The sequence below is a fragment of the Melanerpes formicivorus genome, unplaced genomic scaffold, assembly GCF_026170545.1.
Source record: "Melanerpes formicivorus ecotype bairdi unplaced genomic scaffold, bMelFor1.0.p_v2 SCAF_7, whole genome shotgun sequence".
Lineage (NCBI taxonomy): Eukaryota > Metazoa > Chordata > Aves > Piciformes > Picidae > Melanerpes > Melanerpes formicivorus.
The window spans coordinates 14,444,079-14,457,954 of NW_027142359.1; the positions used below are offsets into that span (position 1 = coordinate 14,444,079).

General features: G+C 37.3%; 1 protein-coding gene across 1 annotated transcript in view; it reads left to right on the top strand.

The window, feature by feature from the left end:
* Positions 1-13,876, top strand: part of ADGRL2 (adhesion G protein-coupled receptor L2) — a 398,831-nt gene that overhangs the window by 70,726 nt on the left and 314,229 nt on the right. Inside the window, exon 3 of the mRNA XM_068141119.1 lies at positions 2,892-3,074. The gene's annotated coding sequence lies outside the window, so the exon portion shown is untranslated. The remainder of the gene's footprint in view (positions 1-2,891; positions 3,075-13,876) is intronic.

A 13,876-nucleotide genomic window follows, 5' to 3' on the forward strand; every position in this document is an offset into this window, starting at 1 on the left:
AACTTTTAAGCAGGAAGAGGTAGGAAATGAAAACTGAGTCTTGCACCAGGTTCTAAATGCTTCTTTACTGAGAATCAACATGCTAGGCATGAAATCAGCAAGGCAGGTAGGCTCTGGTCTTCCTATGGAGCAGACTTGGTATGGAGAGGGTGGCAATAGTGCAATGCCTAAAACTGACTTTCTGAAATAGCAACTGTTTCTCAGTTTTCAAAGTGACGGAGATTTCCCCTGTTTCCAACTACTGCAAAGGGTGTAGGCAATACAAGGGAAAGTGTAAATGGAAAGATGGTCTTGTTTCCAGGAGAATTAACACAATAAAATTATTGTATTCTGTTTCTTAAAGAGCTGTTCACATGCATGGTTTAAAAAAAAAAGTGGAGGTGTACCTACAGCAGATTAACATCAGCATAATCTTTATCAAATACTAAAGCTGTTATGTTTAAGCTGCAGACATACATCTCAATCACACAATTTTTCAGTGAAATTGTCTAAGCTTTCCTCTACTGTATGGATGGATAAAGAACACTGTACCTTTCCTTTGTTATTAAATCTTGCCTAAAACTGTAAAATAATACATTGAAATAGGTTATATATATGTTCTGGAATCATTAGGGAGGAAAAATTAAAAATCATGTAAAAGAATCTCTTCTCCATGAGCTTGTAAGTTGTAGGCTGACATGACTCTTTTATATGGGTCACTCAAGATAAAGATAAATAAAAGAGGTCCTCTTCTGTGTTGCAGATATTTGAAAATTATAATTTTAAAATAACTACATCCTTTAATCTTTGAGGAAAATTCTTTCTAACACGCTATATTTTTAAGTATTTAGGCTCTTAATTAGACTATTATGAACCAAGGCATTAAGGAAAGCTGTTGAACCCCGACCTTTCCTGTCTCTCTTACTCATTGAAAATAGACCATTTCTAAATAAGTGACCATTGCCAGCCTGAGGCAGAGGGCAGCATTCACCACCTTATAATATGCTGCATCTCCTGATGAGTCTCAGCTCCTTTTTAACTTCCCTTTCTCATACAATATCTATAGATGTATTGAAAAATTGATTGCTTCATACAGCTTATTGCAGAATTGTTCAGTGAATAAATGACATTGTCCTTAACATCCAGTTATAAATACATTTTAATTTTGAACTCTACATATGCTACTTCCCTGCTTAAACTAGCACCTTTACTTTCAAAAAATATGCCACAAACCCAGGCATGCTATAATAATAATAATACTTATCATCAAGTATGTTCAGTTGTTCTTAGAGGATAGCATCAATATCTCAATTTGATCCATTAGACACAGATAACAAGCTTCTTACTTGAGGCTTCATGTTGATTCAAACTGGTAAAGGAATAGAGCTCATATATCTTAGGTGTGGACTTGATTTAGTTTCCCATTTGCTACTTTGGTCTGAATTACAAAATAAGCTTTTTTAAGCCTATTTGGTTTACGCTGAAAGCTGTTACTCTCTTTTTCTCTGCTTTGACAATATTACAGTTCTCTTTCAGAATCAAATTCTCATATCCCATTTAGGCTGGAAAATTCCTTGAGTACTCAGTTACTAATAACTCTTGTTTCACACCCCTCTTCTCCATAACCCTTATATATTTTTCCTAATTTTTTTTTTTTTATCAGATTAGAAATATATGGAAAGCATTCCTTGGCTTCCAGACATGCAAATAACTTTATTCTTATTATTTAAGATGGAACCACAGATAAACATGTTTAAAACTTAATTAAAATAAGTAATAAAACACTTATCTTCTTCATTTGCCAAAGAATAAGTCTGTGTCTGTTGTCAAATACCTGCAGTTAGTAGAGGAGAAAGTAAGAGAGGAAGATGGATGGAAAGGTTATGTAGGGATGGGGTTACTGTGCTTTCAGTTAAGCCTGTGGAGCAATGAGTTTAGCCACAAAGCAAAACACCAGAGTAACTTTGCTGAATTGAGTGGAAATTTGCTTGCTTTTATTAGCTGTAAATTGAACCGAATGCATAGATTTCATATAAACATCTCCATATTTTAAAGAGGATAGTAGAAAACCAGGATTAACCAGAATTTCACAGATGATGACAAGAGGGGTTCCACTGTGTTTTGTTTCACAGGACGTCATTAGAGAGTTTTAAATCTGCACTGGCCAAGGTTGCTTCAAACCCATTTGCAGCTGACCCATCACTTTGAAATTTAAGAGAAATTAAACATTTCAGGAGATTTATTTCAACCACCGATAGAAAACAATGGGGTCCCATGGCAAACTGAGAGTCTGCCTCTTTTAAAGGAGCACACAATACTTCAAGAAAAAGTATGATGAAAAGAAGCAGTGGTGTGCAAATCAAAATCACCCCTTTGTCTTTCTTGCTGGTTCCATGCTTGGGAAAAAAACAGACTGTAGGGAAGAACTGAAACCTGTCTTTATTCAGCCTCCAGAGACAATTACTTTCCCTCTGGATGAGAAAGAAATTTGGGGTTAATGGTGGTGGCAGACTTCCACTTTAATGACTTTAATTTTCATGATCAATACAGGCAGGTGGCAACAATGCTCACTTCAAATAACTACTTATTGAAGATTACAAATTGATTGGTTTGGATTTGGAGTTTGGGGTTTTGTTGTGGTGGGGTTTTTTTGTTATTATTAACGTCCTTCCACTGCTATATGCGATTCTGCAGGTTTTCACCTTCTCTCTCTGTCTGCAACATTATTCTAACACTCTTCAACATTTACTCCTCAAGGTTTATAACACTCCTTTGGCTAGATAAATACAGATTTTTCTTTCTTTATTTATTTCTGTGATTGGATTTATCATGTTTTGGTTTTTAGTATTTGTAATGCCTTTATTTTAAATTCACTAATATTGTGGGTTTGTTTAATTTGGTGTTTCCTGCAGGTAATAGCACTCCAGGGACATCACTTCATCTGAGACTGGACATAATGAAGCCAAATATTGAGTAAGAGACCCATAAACAACTGGAGATCCTACTGTGCTAGACTCAATTGGACTTCTTCATTGCTGTTTCCTTTTAACATTTCTTCCCTATTCAAAAGTACTTCTGAGCAAGCTGAGGTCAAGGTAGGCCTTCCTGTATTTCTCATATGCATTTACCCCACATCTGAATTAACTCTGGCAGATTTCACTAATGTTGTTTGTTGCAATGCTGTCTGTCAAACTCCTGAGCCTGCAAGCTAGCTCAGGACTCAGGCTAAGATACCAAAATTGCAGCATGACATGCTACCACTTAAGCACTTAATTATATGTAAGTAGACAATGATCCACATTGTACCCTCTACAAAGAGCCACAAGGAAAAATAAAGTCTTACTGCTTTACCAGCCAAAAGAATCTTTGCCAACACCAGGTGGTGGGAAGCATGAGACAAGTGAGACGGGTGACTCCTGGCATTGCTTGTGCAGCCATGGTGACAATTGAAAAAAAAATGCTGCTTTTCAGAGAGAGGCCAGGAGCTTTTGGTGTTTGGTGTCAAGGAGCTGAAAAGGGTGCCACGTGAGGCTGAAAAACCTTGTAGGGGCTCCTAATGAACCATTTTCTGTCCTCCTTGTCCTATTTGGTTGACTGTACTTAGCTGGCCACTGTGCTCTTGTGTCCAGGTTTTGCCAAATGGTTATTTTCCTGCTTGCATTTGTTTATTCTGTATTCACATCTCTGCCTGGAAGGGTGCAGCTGAATATCAATGAAGCTATTGGGATTTTTCTGTTGAATTCAGCTAATCTCTCCTGGAGTTCTCCAAGTGGTCTCATTTAATTACCTTGTTTCAAATAAGAGTTTTATTGGGAAATGCAGATGAATATGAACATGAAAGTCATCCATAAACATATATTACGCTTCTGTGGCTTTTGTACCCAACTCCTCTTTTCCAGTAATACTGGACAATCTCAAAGACACTGGGCAGGGCCAACTGGGAATAAAGTGAGTTTAGTGGCATCTGTAGGTCTTACATGTTTAATAGCTTCATGTAAGGTACATAGTAGAATAGAATAGAATTAACCAGGTTGGAAAAGACCTTCGAGATCGAGTCCAACCTATCACCCAACACTATCTAACCAACTAAACCATGGCACCAAGCACCCCATCCAGTCTCTTCCTAAACATCTCCAGTGATGGTGACTCTACCACCTCCCCAGGCAGCCCATTCCAGTGGCAAATCACTCTTTCTGTGAAGAATTTCTTCCTAACATCCAGCCTAAACCTCCCCTGGCACAGCTTGAGACTGTGTCCTCTTGTTCTGGTGCTGGTTGCCTGGGAGAAGAGACCAACCCCCACCTGGCTACAACCTCCTTTCAGGTAGCTGTAGAGAGCAATAAGGTCTCCTCTGAGCCTCCTCTTGAATACTAATATCATGCTGTAACTTCTTAAAGAATTTTTTGTTATCTTAATAGAAGAAAACCTGTCTTTGTAAGTTTAATTGGTGAATCAAACTATGTTATATAAACTTAATTTTGTGCTAGGGATGTAAATGGTATAATTGAAAACTAATTGCTAAAATCTTCAGAGTGGTTGAAAAATCTATAATCTGTATATCCTCCACTTAGTTTAGAAAATTGAGGCACTGTGATTTGCACTTCTGTGTTTCTGGTTCAAATTTATAAGATAATAATAGCAACACATTTGAAGGCATATCTGTAATGGGACCTAGAAATCATGCTGCAAGGTGCTTAAGGCAGTGACAAGTGTCACTTGAAAATAGAAAGGTAAGCAGTCAGTGATGTCAGTCCTTTCCAAGATTTTGTTGTAGGTTGTGCGAGGAAATCTCATATTTTTTTAACTATGGAACAAAACATTACTTGAAAGAATTATCTGTCTTGAGGAAAATGTGTCTATTATGTGTTTAAAGAGAGATTTACTTTGTACTGCATGAAAGCTAGATATGCAAATGAAGTATTTGCTTATAAATTCTTATGGTTGTTGAAGATATTTGACTCAATTCTTTTCCTTCAAAAGAAAAAAAAAAAGTATGACAAAGAGCAGGAGTTTAAGCAAATGGCTGGGATCCAAAGGACAGATAATGCAGGCTTCAGCTTCATTTTTAACAGTTCACTTGCATAAGTGAATATGTTCTCTATTTAGAAAAATGAGAATATGAAAGATGTAGTGTCAGTGATTCTTTAGATTTCCCTTCTATTGATCAGAGTGGAAGAATTTGTCTTTCTATACACATAGTTCCTTTTTTCAAGTTCCCAGCCTCAGTACTTTTTGTACTCCACATGGAGGATGTATGCAATTATGCCTTACTAGTAAAGCCAGATAAAATAATACAATCGCATTGCATTGTCACAGAGATAAAGGATATGATAGCTTATTGTTTTAGCTGATCAGCAGGATGTCCTAGCACAATGAATTCCCATCTCCTGGCTTTGGCTCCTTTTCCAATTCCTGAGAGGTACAACAAAGAAAAATAATAATGATAGCTGTAGTCCTTTTGCTTTCAGTTTGTGCGAATATTGTAGTAGTGGAGCCTCCTGACAGGACAACAACTACTTACACTTACCTGAAAACCAGTGGCATCACATACTGTAGTGTGACTGTATTGTGAGTCTATTGAAATGTTGAACTTCTTTGATAATAATAGTGCAGGATAATAAAAACCTGTTCAATGTGTGTTTACCTATAGCCTGGTTATAACTGGTACCTTACCTAAAACCTCCCTTCTTAAAACAGGTCTATTGTAAGTCCTAAACATAAATACCAAAAGTTTCCTCCCGAAAGAAGTTCTTGGAATTTTAGTTCTTGGAAAATGCCATTCTGGACTGTATCTGTCAATTATTGCAAGCATTTCCACAAAAGGGGCAAAGGTTCTAGATCTCATCTACAAACCCCTATCAAAGGACAGCAGTAAAATCATTGAAATATTTTTCTCAGAAATAAATAATGGACAGCTTCTCTACTTTGTATACTTAATTTCTTTATAGCAATTGTTTCTTCTTTTGGTTTGAGCAATCAGAAAGCAAAGACAGAGCATCTTCTGCATCTGTTGCTCTTCATAAAAACACTTCCCTGCTACCAGCCAGAGCTTTAGCTCAGGCCATATCAATTTTTGAAGGAACCCCTTGTTAAAATATTCTCAGCACATCACTGAAAATAGGGAATTAGGAGAGATGAGACAGTTTTCTCTTCATACATTCTATTTCCCTGAGGTGCTGTGAAAGACATGTGAATTTCACAGGTACAAAATGTATTCACCCACCTCTTTCTTGCACCCCAGAGGCAGAGTACTGTGCAAAAGCCCTCAGAGCCATGCTCAGGAGGCTGTGAATATTTGAAATGCACTCACAGACTGAGATTTTGCATCTGTACTGGCAATTCAGGTTAAACACTCTAAGTTTTATGGTGAATTTCACAAAATGGGATCGTTCAGAGACCCTGGATTGCACATTGTAGTGGTGTCCTTCAAAATATTCACAATACCAGCTTCTACCCCTCCTCCCATCACTCAGCAAGCAGCATAGCTGGGCTGCCTCTAGTAAGGGCCTTAAAGATCAGCCTTGATGTAATTCTTTAGTTGGGGGATCTTGTGCCCTTCTGAGGCCACTAAGAAGCAGCAAAAACTATACTCCTGAGTCTATAATAGATGTAAATTGTGCAGATGAAGGAGAGGAAGCCCTAACAGCCGTTGAATGCAATCTGTGAACACTACTGTTTCGTTTATAGTGATGCTACCTAGGCATTTGCACTTAAAAGGAACAATAAAGAGGTGTCAGAACAATCGCAAGGCTGCAGAATTTAAACTACAGTAAAGACGTTTTGAGCCATGTGAAACGTTGCCTGAAAAAGATCTGCTTTTTCCGTTAGTTTTTGGGGTTTTTACTGAAGGCTGTTCTAGTTCTCCTTGTTTTATGACACGGAATCGTTCATTTGCCTTCAAAGACTCAAAATGCAAAAAGGTAGCGAAGCAAATTAAGTTCAAAACTGCAATGACTGGTGAAAACTGCATAAAGTGTGTCACGGATCCTCTTTATTTCTCTAGTTTTGAAGTAGCTTTGCTACATAGCTAAATGGTTGATTCATTAACTTGCCATCGAATTCTGAGCAGATAGCAGCAGATTCACTGTAAAGTTCCACTGTTATTCTTGCTGACAGACAAAGGGCCAATACTCAACTGTTGCAAACTTTGTATGTATGCGTGTACTGCGTTGAAGTTCTGAAGTTCTGTTGCCTTTTAGTCTCATGATTTGAAGAGGGTGTTTGGCATAGGTGATAAATTGCACATTAAACAATTAGAAGAAAATGTCTAGTGGCTGTCAACCAACATACAGTTACTGATTAAGAAAGAACAAGGGGCTTGCATTTAATGTCCTGTTAAAAGCACAATACACTGTGATTGTGAGTATGATTATCTGTGGGTGTTGTTACTTACCAGCTGCAAATGTGAAAGCTACATGTGCCTAGAAAAACAAGGAAATAGAAGCATTTGCTGTTGAACTACAACAGGTGTCTTCAAAGTGAATGTGGAGTCTAAAAAGGAATATGTTGTTTGTAAAAAAAAATAATAAAAAATATTAAAAATGCACATATTAATGCTAAGGTTGGCTTTGTTAGCTACAGCAGAATAGAATGCATTATAGGACCTGTTGCCATTCTGGGTCTTCTGAACTTCCTATTATCTAATTTTTAATAATGTAATTAATTTGAATTCCATTAGGTCCTGGTTAACACCTAGTTGGGACAAAAGGTACCATAAATGCAGTAAAGTCCCATACTCTTGTGTCAAGCAGTAAACTTAAATGAACTTGCAAAGTCATGGACTAGTTCAATTTTGTAAAGGAAAACCTGTCTTTGAAACCAACTAAATCAATCCCTAGTTCAAATTAAAATTAGAGTACCCTGTGAAGCTCCGCTACACAACACCAGTAACAATCAGTGCTTAAGGTTCAAGCAAATAATGGTTCATTTAAAAGAAACTGAATGAGAATTACTGACAGAGAAAGTTTTTGATGCTGTTTTGTCATTAAAGTCAAATTATAACATTATTGTCTTAATCCCATATGTCTCAATCATCTCTCACTCCTTCTGTCTCTCTTTAATGCATAAAAGGCCCTGTGCATGGTTGGTCTTGTGTCTTCATCTCATTAAAACCTTGCCATGCAAATGTATCATAAGTGTTGCCTGAAGACTTCTGTCTCATGCAAAATTTAGTTTAAACTCTGCTGGCATCAAATAATTTGTTATGCACAAACCTTCTGTTTGGTTTTCTGACGTTCCTTCTTAGCTGGCTCTCATGGTGATTCATTATCTCATGATATAGATTTCCAAGTATCATCTTTATATTGATTTTTATATCTGTAATAACTACTCTACAGAATATGGCTCCACTTGGTGTCATTGATCGCATCAAAAATTCAAGGCTTACAGAAATACTAGAGGGCTAATTGGTAGCAGAATATTTCAGACTTGATCTTAATGCAGTCTTAATCATCTGCACTAACCTTACTTGAAAATTTCCTTGTTGAAGCTAAGGGAAACTAGTGAATAACTGGAAATGACCTGGTGAGAGCAGGTAGGACCTAAGGACTGTAAATGTGGAAAACAGAGATAACAGACAAGATCTGAAAAAACAACTTTCTTTTGTCTCTTCCTCTCCACATACATATTATTCATAAAGAAAAGGCAGTACATAATTCTCCGATTAGCTGTGTGGAAAAATGCATGCTCACTGCATCGCATACTGTACAGGAGGCCAAATGGAATTGAACATCTCACTTGATGGAAAGAAAGCTATTAGATCTGACAAGTTCAAAAACGTGTGCTGTAGGTAACATTTTTTTTAATAGTAATCAAAAGAAGGTAATTTTCATCTTTAATATTTTATGCAAAAATTAAGGGCTCTATTTGCAAGCTTAAGACCTCAGACAATCCAGTCTTGTCTAGGTTTGAATGTAGAATATTTGAAAAGATGGCTCAGAGCAGTAATCTGTGAGTCCTTCAGTCTGTTTTATTTGTTCTAATGTGTTGTTTAAAGCTTCTATCTCTTGTTAAGTTTTTCACCAACATGACTTGTCAATGACAGGGAGGTAATATGTGTGTCCATACTTTTTTCATTACTGTATTTGTGACACTTTTCACTATGTTATCTTCTAGGATTTCGCACTACTGAGTTATATTCTAAAACTTCAGAACAACTGAAAATAAACTGCACTGATATACAAGGGATGTTTTTTTTTAGAACACGCAGTGATAGACGAAGAACGTGTAGAGACAGCAGCATGTTACAATCAGGAAAGATAATTTCTCAGAAAAACTGCCCTTGTAAATTGCTAAAAAGCTGTTAAAAAAAAAATTTAAAAAAAAAAGTCTCCCAACAGCCACATGGTCTGTGGATTAAACATAGCAAGGCAGATTGTCCAGCTAGTACTAAGAGTATCAATCAGGTCTACTCAATCACTTCTTGCCAGTAAAAGACATTGAAACAGCACCAAGTCTGCTAGTTCAGTCAGGCACTGCATGCCATCTGTGCAATAGGAACTGCCTGGTATGCTTCATAAAAGATTAGAAGAACAGTTAGAAACATGGGATCTCCCAGAGGAATGTGAGAGACATCATATGTCTGGGAATTTGGTGAGAATAAAAATGAAATGTATTGATAAACTAGACTGGAATAAACTTGATCACTTTTTGACCAAATTTGTGGGGAGATCTCTGTCCATACAAAGCCTCTGTGGTAGGCAAACTTCTTTTTTTGCACTAGACTCTATCACGTCTGTCAGCTTAGCAGTAGTTTCTTTCTGAACAACCTAAATTTGGAACTGGCTATAAGAAATCCACATTATTCTTGCAAAATCCAATCGAAAACACATTACACGGTTAACGCATCCACACACCCCTTATGCTGTTATGTTTCTGTTGTCACTCTCAGACTGATAGGAAATTGTCTACATCAACTGAATCTTCTCAAACGGGAATCTAGAGGCTCTTTTCATTTCAGATTTTTACTGTATTCATCACTATAAACTGCAGAATGTATTCATGGAGTAAAATGATCGGTCAGGGAGTGCTGTTGCCTTACTTTTAGAGAAAGGGCCAAAATATACAAGGTCAGTCTACACACTGCTTGTTCAGAGCAGTGAAATGACTCCCAGAAAATTTGTCCATCCCTGCAGAACAATTCCTATGAATAATTCTGTACAAATACACTCCTTGGCCATAGCATGCATGAGGGATTTATGGTTTGTCCCAGGATCCAGAGGCTATTTGATGAGAGAAAACAATAGAACTGGAATGTAATCTAAATCTACTATTTCCAGCCTTGTATTTCCCTTTTTACTTAGTTTATAATTGGCTACCATTTAAAAAAAAATAGAAAAAAAGTTGCACATTCACTGACTTTTAGTATGGACTTGTTACACACCTACTATTTACCAACTGTTAAGATGCACCCACTATTTACCAATTGGTAGAACTGGTAGGTGAAACAAATTGACAAAAATTAGATGGCTGAATATTTGTACCTGAATTCAAATACAGACACGGGGGGAAACTTCTCCTCTGTGCTCCCCCCAACAAGATAATACAAAGGGCTCCTAAAAAACAGTACCAGAGCAAACATGACCCAAACATCTATTGAATCTTTGCCTTTCAATCCTCTTAAGATGTTTTTCATCATTATGTTATTAATTTTTCAAGGATGAAAAGTGAGCAAAAAAGCTACTAGTGCTTCCAGCAGAAAGGAAACTTTGAACAGTAAAAACTTGAAATCACTTGTTTGCTCTCATTTCTACACAAAATGTTTTTATTCCATTCATTCTTTTGTTTACATGAAAGTTTAGGGTTTGAAAGAAAAGAGCAGTGGTCTCATGCCTTAGTCACATGCTATGAGAAAATGGAAGAATTTCAGAGTATAACTCACAGCTTTTAGCAAGCATCATTCTTCAAATATATCCCTTATTTTGTCCACCTGCCAGTGTTCATAGTTCACGACATGTAGCTGTGAGGCCTGGTTGTGCTGCAGGTCATAAGAGTAATTCCCATCGATTTCAATGGGTATTACATGCATCCTGCAGCGGGAGAGTAGGACCCTCAGGTTTCACTGAATAGCAAATAGTCATGTAAAATCCACGGGTCCTATTCTTTCACTGCAGGATATGTTGAAGTCAATGGGAGTTACTTGTTAGATGCTGTGATGGAAGAACTTACCTTTATAAGATAAAGCTGTTTATTCATTGTTGCATTTTGATGAATTTTTTACAAAGACCCTAGTAATCTCATTTTTTCTATAGAAAATATGTTAACTTCTGATCTTCTTTATTCCATTTCAAAAACAAAGCTGACCCCAAAGAAAATAAATACAAAGTGAAAGCCCACCAAAGAAATGGGAGAAATCTGAATTTATCAAATCACCACGAATTCAGCATAAATGCTGAACAATTCTTTGTGAGAAACTGAAATGTAGTTATTCTCATTAAACACTCTCTGCTCACATCAAGTATCCCAACACAAATATTCAGTGTTAGAGCTACTGATCTAAAGTGATCTAGAAGCTGGCAAATCAATACAGAAATTGGAATCTAATTCTCAACACAAAAACTTTCTAATGGCTTAAATTTAAAGGCTTATTTTTCATCAAAGCGATGTTCACACCCAGAGCAGAATTCAAATATCTCCTTCATTAGCATGCTATAACATCAGCTGAAGGAAAAGGTTTCTTCTCTTCCCCTAGCCCTCTCCTACTAGTGCTAACCTTGGTAGTTTGAAAGCAGCAAAGAACTTAAGAAATGTGGGCAGTCTATCAGTTTGCTATGGTTCATTTTAGCTAATCCAGACATCCAGCACAGCAGGGGGAAAACTGCTGTATCTAGTGAAACAAGAGCATGAATAATTAAAACTCTGTTATTAATGAACTTTCAGTCGTTATGTAAATGAAACTGATTTCAAGTCTAATTTGTCAGCCTGAATTCTTTTTCTGTTCTCCTTTTGTCTAGGACAAGAACTCATCATAATGGACTTGATAATAAAACACTAGCAGACATGCTGTGTGCAGTGCCCATCTGAGTTAGGCTTTTAGCATGGTTAATTGATACAGTTACTGCAGGATACATCTATAAGGCATTTTGTATGGCTTTACATTTTACAAGGGTGTTTTTTTTCTATTTTTTAAGCTTTTTTTTTATTTTTCTTTTGACAGTGCTAACTATTCTTTGCACATTCTTCGTTACCGTTTACCTTTACATGAGAGGTGGCTTGTAATTACTGGCTGGTAAATACTTTCCTTTACATGTCATGTGCTGTTCAAAGACAGCAGAGTTCAGAAAGGTCTGTGGGAAGGGAAGTCTGTAGTTATCAAACAATGGCTAGCAGTCACCAGGAGAAAAAGCCTGTCAAAGCACAAGGCTATCAGGCACTGGATCCTTACCCCATTGTCTTGGATTAGGTGTCAGTCATCATCCTGCCCACTATGAAATAACCAGTACTGAAGTTAGGTAGAAATGAAGAGCAGTCCTTTGGGAAGGGTGAGACTATGATCCAAAGGAAACACTGAATTTTACATTTTACTTTACCCAAAACCAGGCAGGATCCTCTGAAAATAGGCCACACACTGTATTGAATTTGTAAAGGTGATGAGGTTGAAGGGTGGCCTCCACCATTTAATTTTCAAATTATGATTTTTTTTGAGTCTTCTTATTGTGCCCCTTAATTTTCAACAGTTAAGTCTCTTCTCTTTTTCTTTTTTTTTTTTTTTCCTCCCTATTACCTCAGATTTATATTGTCAGGATAAGATGTTTAAAAGAAAAAACAAAATGCCAGTGAAGGTTCAGGGAGGATAGGAGGATGAAGAGCATATATTTCCCTGCGTACCTTGTGCTAAGAAAATAAGAGATTAACAAAACAGTCATCAAAATAGGATGAGAAAAATAAATTTGAAAAAATCAGCAACACAAAACCACAGGATCAGCCTAAGCCTAACCTCAAGAAGGGGCACGAGAAACTGTCAATTTTAATCACAAGAAAACATTGAAGTTGGAACTGTTTATTTTATCCTGTGCCAGAAACAATGCCTATCTTTGTCTTTTGCTTTTGCAAGATTTTTTCCATTTGTTTGTTTGTTTTAAATATCAGGTGTGCTCTTTGTGCCAGTTTTTTTTCCTCTTTTTTAATCAGCTTGCTTTCTTTAAGAAGCCATCTGGTTGGAGCATGGCCCCTCCAATTCTGACTGGAATCACTTGCATCTTGTGAAGATTCTTTGGGAGTCTCTTCAGAAGGATCATAAGCTGTATCAGCTACTCTGCCCTTTTTGGGTGATTTTCCACTGGAAACTGGGGCAGAATTCTTCTGGGGACAATTTCCTTGTAATTCACATATTTGTGCAGCTAGGACTGAGGTGGGTTTTCCATTCCACTTGTTCATGTCCTCCCCATGATCACGTAAGTAAAACCATAGGATATGTCATGGCAAGCTTGCTCCTCATACCCAAAACATGGGACCATATATGTGGGGAGTAGAACATGTTTGCTTGGATTTGCATAATCTTCTGGGACAGTTCCTTCACAGATGAAACACAGGGCCTCTACAGAGGAACAGGGATTTCCATTCTCATTCCCAGGGCCTTCTACTCATTTCATCTGTAGTTTGTCCTTGGCCATCTTCCAAAGGCAGAGATAAAGGTTGAGCAACCAACCCTGGCTCTTTCTTTTGTTTCTATGATGACCTTGATTCATTATCATCCTTTGCCAGAGAGGCTCCTTTCCTTAGATATTTCTTTTTCCATACAGGGGCAGCTGATACTAGCACAGGCAGTTTCCCTGGTATAGATGTCATACCTGTTGGTCTGTAGGCACAGAGAACTTCACTCGCCCCTGAGCAGTTTGAACGGTGATGAGAAGGTTTCATTAGGCATGGGCCAGGCCTCAACACAGTGATTTCTCTGTCC